This window comes from Rhineura floridana, chromosome 10, assembly GCF_030035675.1.
Source record: "Rhineura floridana isolate rRhiFlo1 chromosome 10, rRhiFlo1.hap2, whole genome shotgun sequence".
Classification (NCBI taxonomy): Eukaryota; Metazoa; Chordata; class Lepidosauria; order Squamata; family Rhineuridae; genus Rhineura; species Rhineura floridana.
Genome location: NC_084489.1, coordinates 45,175,853 through 45,188,134, shown reverse-complemented (window position 1 = coordinate 45,188,134; position 12,282 = coordinate 45,175,853). Strand labels below are relative to the sequence as shown.

General features: G+C 42.3%; 1 protein-coding gene across 3 annotated transcripts in view; it reads right to left on the bottom strand.

The window, feature by feature from the left end:
• CRPPA (CDP-L-ribitol pyrophosphorylase A) overlaps positions 1–12,282 on the bottom strand; it is a 109,423-nt gene that overhangs the window by 53,126 nt on the left and 44,015 nt on the right. The window lies entirely within an intron of this gene.

The following is a 12,282-nucleotide window of genomic DNA, read 5'->3' as shown; positions in this document are numbered from 1 at the left end:
ACACAGACGCAGACTGGGATAAGGTCTCAACTTAAAAGGCTTGTTGAAAGAGGAAGGTCTTCAATAGGTGCCAAAAAGATAACAGAGATGGCACCTGTCTAATATTTAAGAGGAGGGAATTCCACCGGATAGGTGCCGCCACACTAAAGGTCCATTTTCTATGTTGTGCGGGATGGACCTCCTGATAAGATGATATTTGCAGGAGGCCCTCACCTACAGAGCACAGTGATTGACAGGGTATATAAGGGATAAGACGGTCTTTCAGGTATCCTGGTCCCAAGCTGTGTACAGCTTTGTATACCAAGACTAGAACCCTGAACTTGGCCTGGTAGCAAATGGGCAGCCAGTGCAATTCTTTGAGCAGTAGGGAGACATGTTAGCGATACCCTGCCCCTGTGAGCAGTCCCGCTGCTGCATTTTGTACCACCTGCAGCTTTCGGCCCATCCTCAAGGGTAGCCACACATGGAGCACATTACAGTAATCAACCCTAGAGATTACCAGTGCATGAACAACAGTGGTCAGCCTATCCCAGTCCAGAAATGGCCGCAGCTGTCTTACCAGCTGAAGCTTGTAAAAGGTACTCCTAGCCACTGAGGTCACCTGGGCCTCTAGCAACAGGTGGATCCAGGAGCACCCACAGACTATGGACCTGTTCTTTCAACCCCATCCAAAGCAGGCAACTGACCAATTATCTGAACTCGGGAACCACCAACCCACAGTGCCTCCATCTTGCTAGGATTCAGAATCAGTTTTCTGGCCCTCATCCAGCCCACCACCAAGTCCAGACAGCGGTCCAGGGCTTGCATGGCCTCTCCCGATTCAAATGTTATGGAGAAATAGAGCTGGGTATCATCAGCGTACTACTGACACCTCACCCCAAATCTCCTGATGACTGCTCCCAAGGGCGTCATATAGATGTTAAACAGCATGGGAGACAAGATGGTACCCTGCAGCATCCCATAGCACAACGTGCTGCCAGGGGGCTAAAAGACAACCACCCAATGCAGTTCTCTGAAAAAGACCTTGGAGATAGGATCAGAACCACTGTAAAACAGTGCCTTCGATACCCATCTCACTGTCAGCACAGAAGGATGCCGTGGTCAATGGTATCAAAAGCCGCTGAGAGATCAAGTAAGAGTAACAGAGTCGCACTCCCCCTGTCCTTCTCCCAATAAAGGTTATCCATCAGGGTGACCAACGCTGATTCAGTCCCATAACCAGGCCTGAACCCAGACTGGAATGGGTCAAGATAATCTGTTTCATCCAAGAGTACTTGCAATTGCTGCGCCACAACCCTCTCAATCAACTTCCCTAAGAAGGGGGCATTTGCGATCATTCGTAATTGTTGCAGACCAATGGGTCCAGGGTGGGCTTTTTCAGGAACGGTTGGATCACTGCCTCTTTCAAGGCGGCTAGAATCACTCCCTCCCGCAATGATGCGTTGACCACACCCTGGATACATGCGATCAAACCCCTTCGGCCAGCTTTAATAAGCCAAGAGGACAAGGGTCGATAGGACACGTTGCTGGCCGCATCATCGCAAGCACCTTGTCTACATCATCAGGCCGCATCAACTGAAACCATTCCCAAGAAGTTGCAGCATATGTTCCACTGGACACCTCATTGGGGACTACAGTAGATGTGGATGGGGCATCAAGACTGCTATGGAGGTGAGCAACTTTACCCTCAAAGTGCCTTGCAAACAATTCACAGTGGGCCTCCGAAGGGTCTAAAACTCCATTTCCTAGAGTTCATGTCAACAGACCCCTGACAATATGGAAAAGCTCCACTGGACGGCTACTTGATGGAGGCAGTGAACTAGACCTTCGTCACTGCCCTCACCACCACACAGTAGGCACGGTTATGATGTTTTACTCATGCCTGATCAGCCACACAGCATGTCTTTCACCACTTGCGCTCTAGCTGTCATCCAGCTTCTTCCATTCCCCTTAACTCACTAGTGTACCAAGGTACAAACTGGGCTCCACAATGCCAGAGAGGGCGCTTGGGGGTGATCGTGTCAAGAGCCCGAGGGCTTCAACAGGGTAACCTGCTCTATCTACTGGGAACTCCCCCAGGGCATTCAGGAATCCAGTGATTCCCTGGTTCTTCCTGTCAGGTTCCCACCTGCTTGTGGCTACTGCCTTTCACTAGGCACCACCAGGGATACCACCAGTCCGGACCGTCCTTTATATGGTTTCTCACTCCGCTCTAGCACAGATCTCACTAGATCCCCTTGCTAGGCAGCACCACCAGTCACGTCCTATAACCAATACTCCCAGAGACTTTGCCTGAGTCTCTCTCTAGCTGGTTACTTTTGTGACTGCGTGCTTATGCTGTTCCCAACCCCCTTGTATCTTTATAGATAACGCATACAACTCTGGGTTGCTCTGGATACTTGAATTGTTATTATTCCTCCCTTCACCGCTGCCACCATTAGATACTGTTTCTGTTCAGCCTTGGTAATTACCTTGCCCTCTCTTCTGGTATGTATATCCCCCAGCCAAGGATCAGGCCTTTGGTAAACCAAATAAGTATTTATTAAATATCAGAAATAACAAGATTAGTTTTAGAATGTTTCACAAGCGTATGGTTTCATCTATTCCTGTTTTGTACTTGACTTATTATTAATCAGAACTCCAACTCCCTCTTTCTCCACACTCCTGACCTCCACCCTCAAACACCTCTTTCTCCACACTCCCAACATCCACCACCAAACACCTTCTTCTCCACCCTACTAACATCCATCCACCAAACACCTTCTTCTCCACCCTACTAACATCCACCCCGATTCAACTGTCATTCTTCCATTTATACTCCCAGCCACTCAAACGCTCAGCCAATCATCCAACATTCTACTGCTCATGTACTCCCCCCTCCTCTTTCACTCCACTTACCATATGTCTTCTATATAAACAGCACTTACCATATTTACCCTACAAGCAGGAACATCACACGGACCATCTTAATCTGTCCACCACCCCTGCAGGGAAGGATCGGAGCCATAAGTCTAAACTTCACTAGGAAGTGGTCTGACCATGACAATGGGGTGACATCCATCCTCCCTATCTCCAGAGCACCCCTTCCTCCATCTGGAGCAAAAACCAAGTCGAGCGTGTGCCCTACCCAATGCTTCGGGCCGGTGACAACTTGAGACAGCCTCATGGTCGTCATGGAGGCCATGAAGACCCAAGCCGGAACACTAGAGGCAGCCTCAGCATGGACATTGAAATCACCCAGCACTATCGTTCTGGGCTCCTCCAATACCACAGCTGAGATGACCTTCGCCAGCTTAGTCGGAGAAGCTGCCAGGCAGCAGGTGGATGGTTTACTGTCTACCCTAGTTTACTGTCTCCTTGGCTTGACACCAGGTGCAGGCCCTCACAGCCAGCTCCAAGACAGAGTGGTTTCCTGGTGACAGAGATGGAAGTTGTGTAGTCCACAGCAACTCCTCCCCCCCCCGTCCCTGCAGCATGTGCTGGTGTTGCGCCGAGTATCCAGGTGGGCAAAGCTGGGTCAGATCTACTCCTCCTGGCTCACCCACCCAGGTCTCAGTAATGCACACCAAATCGGCACCTTCATTCATGGTCAAATCATGGATGAGTGTGGTCTTATTGTGTACCAATCATCTTCCTGGCTGTGATCAAATCAAATCTTTATTTACAGTCGATAGACCCATAGGAGAGGGTGATACAAAAGAAAGATAGTACATAATGATGAGCATATAATATAACTTTAGGAAGGCTGTTGTTAACAGAATTTGAAGATTAGTGCTGGGAGAGGCCCTTACGTTTCTGTTGGATTGCATAAATATATTTAGCAACTTGCATGGTGTTCTGTTTATCAGTACCAGATAGTAGGTATGCAACTGATGCTTCTGGAGACTTATGGGAAATTTTTAGCAGCAGATCTTTGAGATATTTGGATCGAAGTTGTGAATACAGGGGGCAAGCAAAAAGACTATGGGAGAGAGTTTCTATATCTATACCACAAGGGCATATGCGTTGTTCATATGAGATCCCCTTGAACCTCCCTTTGAGAATCGCTGAGTATAGAACATTGAATCTTGCTTTTGAAAACGCTTGTCGAAATTTGGGGATTGTGAGGTGATCTAAGTATATACTTAATTTTTCAGGGGGGAGATTCAAATTCAGATATAGTGGAGAACATCTTTTAGACGCTTGGGTAAATGTTATCTGATAATCAATGTCCTTGATTCTTGAGCGGATTATTGTTAATGCATCTTTAGGAGGTTGAGATCTTAAATACTCTTTTGAGAGGCCTATATGGCGTAATTTCGATTCCAGTTTGGAATTCCATTTGGAATGGCAATTGTCATTCCAGAGTAAAGTTATTAGATTGGGCGTGGATTCGGATGAAATTCTAACCCAGTAGTTAACGGTTGTCAGCCAAGCCTGACATTCCATTGATAGAAAACCGCATTCCAATCTGAGAGCCGCCGAGGGCACGCATCTGGGAACTCCTAATAAATGTCTTAAGAAGGAAGATAGAATTACTTCAATTGAGGGGTCCCAGGAGTGAATCCAAATTGGGGCTCCGTATAGAATTTGTGGGATAATTTTACTTTTAAATATTTGCAAAATCGCAGGGATAAATTGCCCTCCTTTATAATAGAAAAATCGAATCAAACTATTTAGGGAATACTTTATTTGGCTTAAGGTTGTTTTTATATGGAAAGCCCAATTCTTTGAGGAATGGAAATTTATTCCAAGATATTTGTAATGTGAGACTTGTTCTATAGAATGATTATTTACAATCCAAAGTGGAGTACTTATTCGCTTGGAGAAAACCATAATTTTTGTTTTGTCAAAGTTGATTTTTAGATGATTCACTGCACAGTACTACATAAAAGCCTTTAAAGTGCGTTTTAAACCTACTTTTGACAATGAAAGGAGCACGGCGTCGTCAGCATAAAGTAAGAGGGGACATCGCACATCTGCTAGCTTAGGGGAATGAAAATCGTGGGAAAGGCAGCTTTTGTTCAGATCATTTAGGAACAGGTTAAAAAGGAACGGCGCGAGTATGCAACCTTGTCTGACCCCTTTTTCAGTGGGAATAGAATTTGATAGCCCTCCCTCTTTTCCACAACGGATACGCAAGAAAGTTTGTTGGTGAAGCTGGAAAATCAGAAACAAAAGTCTTTTGTCAATTGAAGAGTTGGATAATTTTGCCCAAAGAATATCGCGGGGGATTGAATCAAATGCCGCCTTTAAGTCTATAAAGGCAACAAATAGTCCATTTCCCTTTTGTTTACTATATTTTTCAGCTAGGTGTTGTAGAATCAAGCAGTGGTCCAGGCTTGAAGAGCCTTTTCTGAATCCTACTTGTTCCTTGCCAAGTATATTTTGTTCGTTCATCCATTGCTGGAGCTTTTCTTTCAGATATGACGCGTAGAGCTTGGCTTATTGGTCGATAGTTAGATTACCGATCATCTTGTAAGAAGGAGGATGCAAAAAAGTAGGGGGCTTCCCAATAGAAGCCACTTAGCACTTTCTGTTACTTTTCTATTTTCTGTTGCATCTGATATTGCAACAGAACATCTACACTAGCACAGTACGTTCTGTCCACATAGCAAACATGAGTCTCTCCCCCCCCCCCGATTGCTTAATCATTTCTGGAAGTTATTCCCATCTCTCATCTTGAAACAGTAAAGGAGTTTATAGAGAGTGACTTTCTGTCTGGCTGTGCATTCTTTGTATTTAAAAAAAAAAAAAAGGATCAATTCCTGCCCATCCTAAGAAATTGCAGTTCGTTTCCTTCCTCTTTGCAGCCAAAATAATTAAACACATACACATAAACACACGAGGCAACAGGAACTCCTTAATTAGGGGTCCAATCACATTAGCAGAGATAGAAAGAGGAAGTAATTAATCAGGTGGAAACCAGCTGGAGGATCCTTTTGAAAGCGAAAGCAGAGCTAAGGAATATCTATACCTTTGGAGCTCCCACTATTGTTTTTTTTTTAAAGAAAAGTTTGATTTTCTGTGGCAGGGGAAACCAAGCAACAATTGCTGGGAAAACCCAGGCTGATTACAGAAGGAGGGTGACATCATCTGGATCGCTGGTAAAATGTAATGAATGAGGCATGGTCATTTAACATAAAATGCTTTATCTGGAAGAGCTGCCAGTTTCTATTATGAGTGACTCTCATCCTCAGAGCGCCTTGTTATTCCATACAAAAAGAGCAGATATTTTCAGAGTTAGTTCACACATGATGTTCTAATTACAGAGTGCTGAACATGCAACTTGCATATCACCTCAAATACAGTGCTTTTCAACTGAGTCAGTTCGTACTTTCAGCTGCCAGTAGTCAAGAGTATAGAAATCAAGATTTCTACATTCACATGCAAATGACAATAGACGTGTTAGAATATCAAGAACAAATAGCCAAAGACAAAAACATCTGGATCATCATCCAGAAGAAAATGAAATTGCTGTGGAAATAATATTCTGAACATTCACCACCCTTGATAACACTCCAGACCTTTCAGAGGGGTTAAAAGGCAAAATGAATGAACTCTTCTACCTATGTGCCTCCAGATAAGAGCTTTGACATCAGCTTTTACATGGTGTCAAGACACATAAGGACAACACATGCAGGCTGAAGAAAGTCCGGTTGCTAGAGCCTGCAATCATCCAGTATTCCCTACCTTTTCCCTTTTGCTTTGTTTGGCAAATCTCTGAATATGTAAAAAAAGTGTAACTATGGAATAAAAATGAATATAATAATATAATAAGCTTGCTCTGTTCTAATTTTATTCATGTAGTTATATACCCATTTCTCTCACTCCATCTCCAATTCTAATTTACACGTTACATGATAGAGCCTTGTGTTCACATATACCTTCCTTCTCCACTTAATTGCTTCCTAGATTGTATTGCAGCAAACAATAGTTTGCATTTGCAGTCCTAATTAGGATTGAAAACAAGTTTCAAACCACGCTTGTGATTTTGGTTTGGCAGGTAAGTGCAAACCAGTTGGGATATAAACAGAATACTATGGTTTGCCTTGAACAGCAAAGTAGTAAATTAGGCGGCATGTGCAAGAGGAGGAAGGGGGAATATGCTCATAGTGGGAGGCACTGTTTTACGGTGGCTCCGGTCCTACCTGACAGACAGGACCCAGAAAGTGGTGCTGCGAGACTACTGCTCGACCCACTGGCTGTTGGCCTGTGGGGTACCACAAGGTTCCATTTTGTCTCCCATGCTCTTTAACATTTATATGAAACCTCTAGGAGAGGTCAGCCCTATCTCTCCCTACCACCTGATTGCAGGGAGGGAGTGCTCATCCTAAACTGGTGCCTGGAGGCTGTGAAGGGCTGGATGTGGGCTAACAAACTGAAACTTAATCCAGTCAAGACAGAAGTACTGCTAGTCAAGGGAAAAACTGCACCAGGGACGGGGTTGCAACCTGTTCTGGATGGGGTTGCACTCCCCTTGAAGGAGCAGGTCCTTCTGGATCCTGCCCTGCTGCTTGAATATCAGGTGGCTGCGGTAGCCAGGAGTGGCCAACTCAAACTGGTCTACCAGCTGCGTCCGTTCCTGGAGGCAGTTGACTTGCATGGGTGACATCGAGGCTTGATTACTGTAACACATTCTATGTGGGGCTGCCTTTGAAAACGGTTCGGAAATTACAGTTGGTTCAAAATGCAGCAGCCAGAATGTTAACTGGAGCATGGCGCAGGGAGCATATCACTCATGTGCTGACTCCACTGGCTCCCAATTTGCTTCCGGGCCCAATTCAAAGTGCTGGTTCTGACCTTTAAAGCCCTAAATGGCCTTGGACTAATGTACCTGAGGGACCACGTACGCCCATATGTACCTGCCCAGGATCTAAGATCAGCTGCCCCTGGTCTCCTCGGCGTGCCTGGAGTGAAAGATGTTAGACTGACAGGCACGCACGAGAGCTTTTTCAGCTGTGGCCACCAAGCTTTGGAACACCCTACCCCAAGAAGTCCACTCTGCTCTCTCCCTGATGGCTTTCCGGAGACTTCTGAAAATGATCTTGTTCCGGAGAGCCTTTGGGAGCAACTGAAGGTACAGCCTGACACTGATTTTATGGTTTTATGCCTTCTATGTTAAATTTTACCCTTATAGTACCACTCCCTATATATATGTATATGTGTTTGTGTGTATTGTATTTTATGTATTTTAATTGTACTTTATGTATTTTATTTTAATGTTTTTGTGATTTTATTGTTTACAATTTTATTATGTACGTGTTTGATATTATTTTTGTAAGCCGCCCTGAGTGCCCTATTATAGGGTAGAAGGGAGGTATAGAAATATTTTAAATACAATAAAATAAAATAAATAGTGCCAAACCATGATTTACCATTACATGCGTGAACTGACTTTTTGGCTGCAATCTTAAGCAACTAATAGTGCATGTAGGGGAGAAGCATTCCCACAATTAAAGACGTTTTGGACATTTTAAGCCCATCGCGCAGTTGAACAGGCAGGTCAGTTAACTGATCTGTTCCACTACATGCCTGGCTACAACATAAAACTTCATTGAACAGATGTTTCTTTTCCACCCGCTCTATAGCAACCTAGGATTGTGATCTATGTGAACAAATAGTAATGACAGAGCCTTAATATTACTCAGTGTCTTTAGCACAGTAAAAATGAGGTATATTATCCTTTGCTATACAACTCACTTTATTCAAGTGATATTTGAACACCTGTTCCTTGTTCTCTGAGATCACAGATAAGGAGACATGGCAGTGGTTATCTGCACACGTGCAAGATGGTTGTGGGGCTCTATTGTCAATGCAGTGCAACTAGGAGTAAGAGTCAGATGCTACTGAAATAGAACGGGTATGTTCATTTAAACAGAGGAGAATGTGGCTGCACATTAAGGAGTTAATTGCTGAATTAGTGGTAAGTCCAGGCAGGTCAATTGATTTATTGCTGAATGATAGTTTCACTGTGAACACATTAATTAGCACTCAGTTTTTAAAAAGTGGGCTAAACATTTGTTGCTCCTCAACACTAGAATTAAGGATCACATAATCATAAGAATTTCAGCAGTCAAGCAAGTGTGCAAATCAGAGTTACAGTTCTAAAAATTATAGGTTCATTCTTCACCACTTTTGAACGCACATTTCAAGGTATACCTGAAAGGCAGGCTGAAACTTTACATGTTTCAACTAGAGGTTCAAAGATATAGTTGCCCTGCAGGGAGAAGTCCTTAAAGAGATTTTTTCAGGATGTTTTTATACTATCCAGGTTCCATCTACTTTTCTAAATGAGTCACCCTAACTGCAGGATGAGGTTTCCCTATTTGCAGACTAATAATATGAGAAGGGGGGAAAAGAGGGGGGAGACAGACATGCGCCACATTGTCTGCACATCCAGCAAGTTCTTACCTGTTTTACTTAAAGAGCATTAAGACTGCATTTTATTAAATGTGTTCTATTATTTTTCCAACATTTATTGTAAAAGAGACTCACAATAGCTAAAAGAAAGTATCATTATATTTAAAAAATCATTTTATGAAGATAGTGACTCAAATGTTTAACATATTAACACCACATTGCTTAGCATTTGAATGATCATTATGTTTTTCTTACCTACATCAGTGCTCAGTTTAAGAGAATGGAATGTGTCCTTTATCAACAGCTTATTTTGCCTACAGCAGAAAACTTACTTGAGCTTTCCCAAAGCATTTGGAACTTGTTAACTTTATTTGCATAGGTAGGATTACATCTGTAATACAGATCACCAAAAACTGTTCACATAATTAAAATCAGATGATATACTAATTTCTTTAAATAATTTAATCATATTTTAATTGTGATTTGATCAATCACAGTGAGAAACAACAAAGTACATTTATCAGGTAGTATTTGCATTTCTTTATTTTAAACTGCTGCTCAAATAGTATGTAAACCAGCCTTTTCCAACCTTGGGTCCCCAGATATTGCTGGACTACAACTCCCATCAGCCAAAGCCAACATGGCCAATGATCAAGGGTGATGAGGTCTGTAGTCTAGCAACATCTGGGGACCCAAAGGCTGGGAAAGACTGAATATTACTGTGTAATTAAAACTTAACATTTGTAATAGAACTTTTGTGTGGTAATAATAGTACTTCAAGTACAATATCTCATTGTAATCCTTACAACAAACACCATGTAAAGTAGGTCAGTATTTTTATCCCTATATTGCAACAGGAGAGAGCTGAAAGAAAATTTCTTCCCTAAGATCAACTACTGCAGCGATTCCCAACGTGGGCGGTAGCACCCCCCTGGGGGGCATTACAGCCTTTCAGGGGGGCGTTGGCATGACTACAAACTTTAGGGGGCGTTTGGGTTCATTAGGGGGGCATTGACATTTGGCGGTCTGATGCGACAGTTGAAGCATTTAAGTTTAATTTTATTTAATACACAAATCATTAATTTTTAAACTGTTTTGTCCCCAGTTAGAATGCAGAGCTTGGAAAAGTTACTTTTTTGAACTACAACTCCCATCAGCCCCAGCCAGCATGGCCACTGGATTGGGCTGATGGGAGCTGTAGTTCAAAAAAAGTAACTTTTCCAAGCTCTGTTAGAATGTATTTAATAGTCTCAATTCACAGAAATAACACTATAAATATTAGTAAAGGAATTCTGAATAGTGTCCAGTGTCATATCAAGGAATGGGGATATTAGCCACGCCCCGGCACTAGGTAATGTTCCGATGCTGTCTTGAGGATATTGCAACCAATCACAAGAGAGTGTTTGATAAGCTGGGTGTATTGGTGGAGGGCGCATTCTTCCAACGGATGAGTGCAAACGGGTGATGCAGACAGTCAGTTATTCGCTGGTTTTCTTCAGGAATGGGACACACTCGCTACCCGTTGTTTCTGTGATGTTTACTTTTCTATAACTATGTATGTATATTAATAAATCATACTAAGAATTCAATGTGTAATCTAAGTGCAATAAAAAAGCATGATAAAAACTATCAGTAATAATCATTGAAAATACCTTTTATGCATTACTCATATTTTAAGGGAAGAATAGGAAGCATTGGCATATACTTAATCTGAGGGGGGTGTTGGGCACAAAAAGATTTTACAAAGGGGCATTGGGTTGAAAAAGGTTGGGTAACACTGACATACATAGTCTATGATAGAGAAAAGATTCAATCCAGCGATTTTCTGGGTCATATCTCAGTTTCTTAGCCACTATGTTATATAGCACAGAGATGTAGAACATGTAGCCCTCCCACTGCTGATGGACTCCAACTCCCACTAGTCCCCACCAACATGGCCAATGATCAAGGATAATAGGGGCTGTAGGGTTCACAGCCATGAAACTCACTGGGTGACCTTGGGACAGTCACTGCCTCTCAGCCTCATGAAAACCCTATTCATAGGGTCACCATAAGTCGGAATCGACTTGAAGGCAGTACATTTACATTTAGTCTAGCAACATCTGTAGGGTAACAGGTACCACATCTCCTTTATAATAACTGTCCATAATATTGGCTCACCAATCAAGATGTTATTTTATACTGATGCTATTTGTGTGAATAGGAAAAGTTCGATACTGTACTTATTTTAAAAATCAGAATAAGATTATAGTAGACGAAATAAAATTTAGAAATGTATATATCCTATTCATTAATTTAATGTGAATGTGGTGGATTTACCAGAATTTGTTATTTAAAATGAAAGCAATGCAACTCTAGTACTCCCCTTATGCTTACCAATAAAGTATGTATCCCCAATTGAAATAAAGCTTATTTGTTTACATTCATTCCGGGTTTAAACATATGGATTTGCCTCTACTCTGCCTTTGTGGTCTCCCTAACAGTAAAACTCTAGACTGAGAGCAGGGACCTAATGTTATAATATTCTGTACCATAATTAATGCTACTGCAATTATACTACATAAACATCAATGACACAGTATAAACAAATGACACTGTATCCACTGAAACTATTTAGTTGTGCTTCTTAGGATATCCTGTTTTCATACCCTCTTTAGTCAAGATTAAAACAATTTCTCAGTTTGTATGTTAATGGAAAATTGTGGGTTAAACTACATTATAAGCATGAAAGGAAAGGAGAGGGAAGGAGTGGGTGGGCAGGCAAAACATTCATCCTTGGCTTAATAAAATTGTTAGGTCTGAACCAGCCCAAGCCTCATCCTGACTTCTGTAGTGTGCATATGGCTTCATGAGAGAGTTTCATATTAAATAGTGCTGCAGCATATCAGAGATGGGAAGAAAGTGAATAATTAATTCATGAGATATTTGATAGGCAAAGTA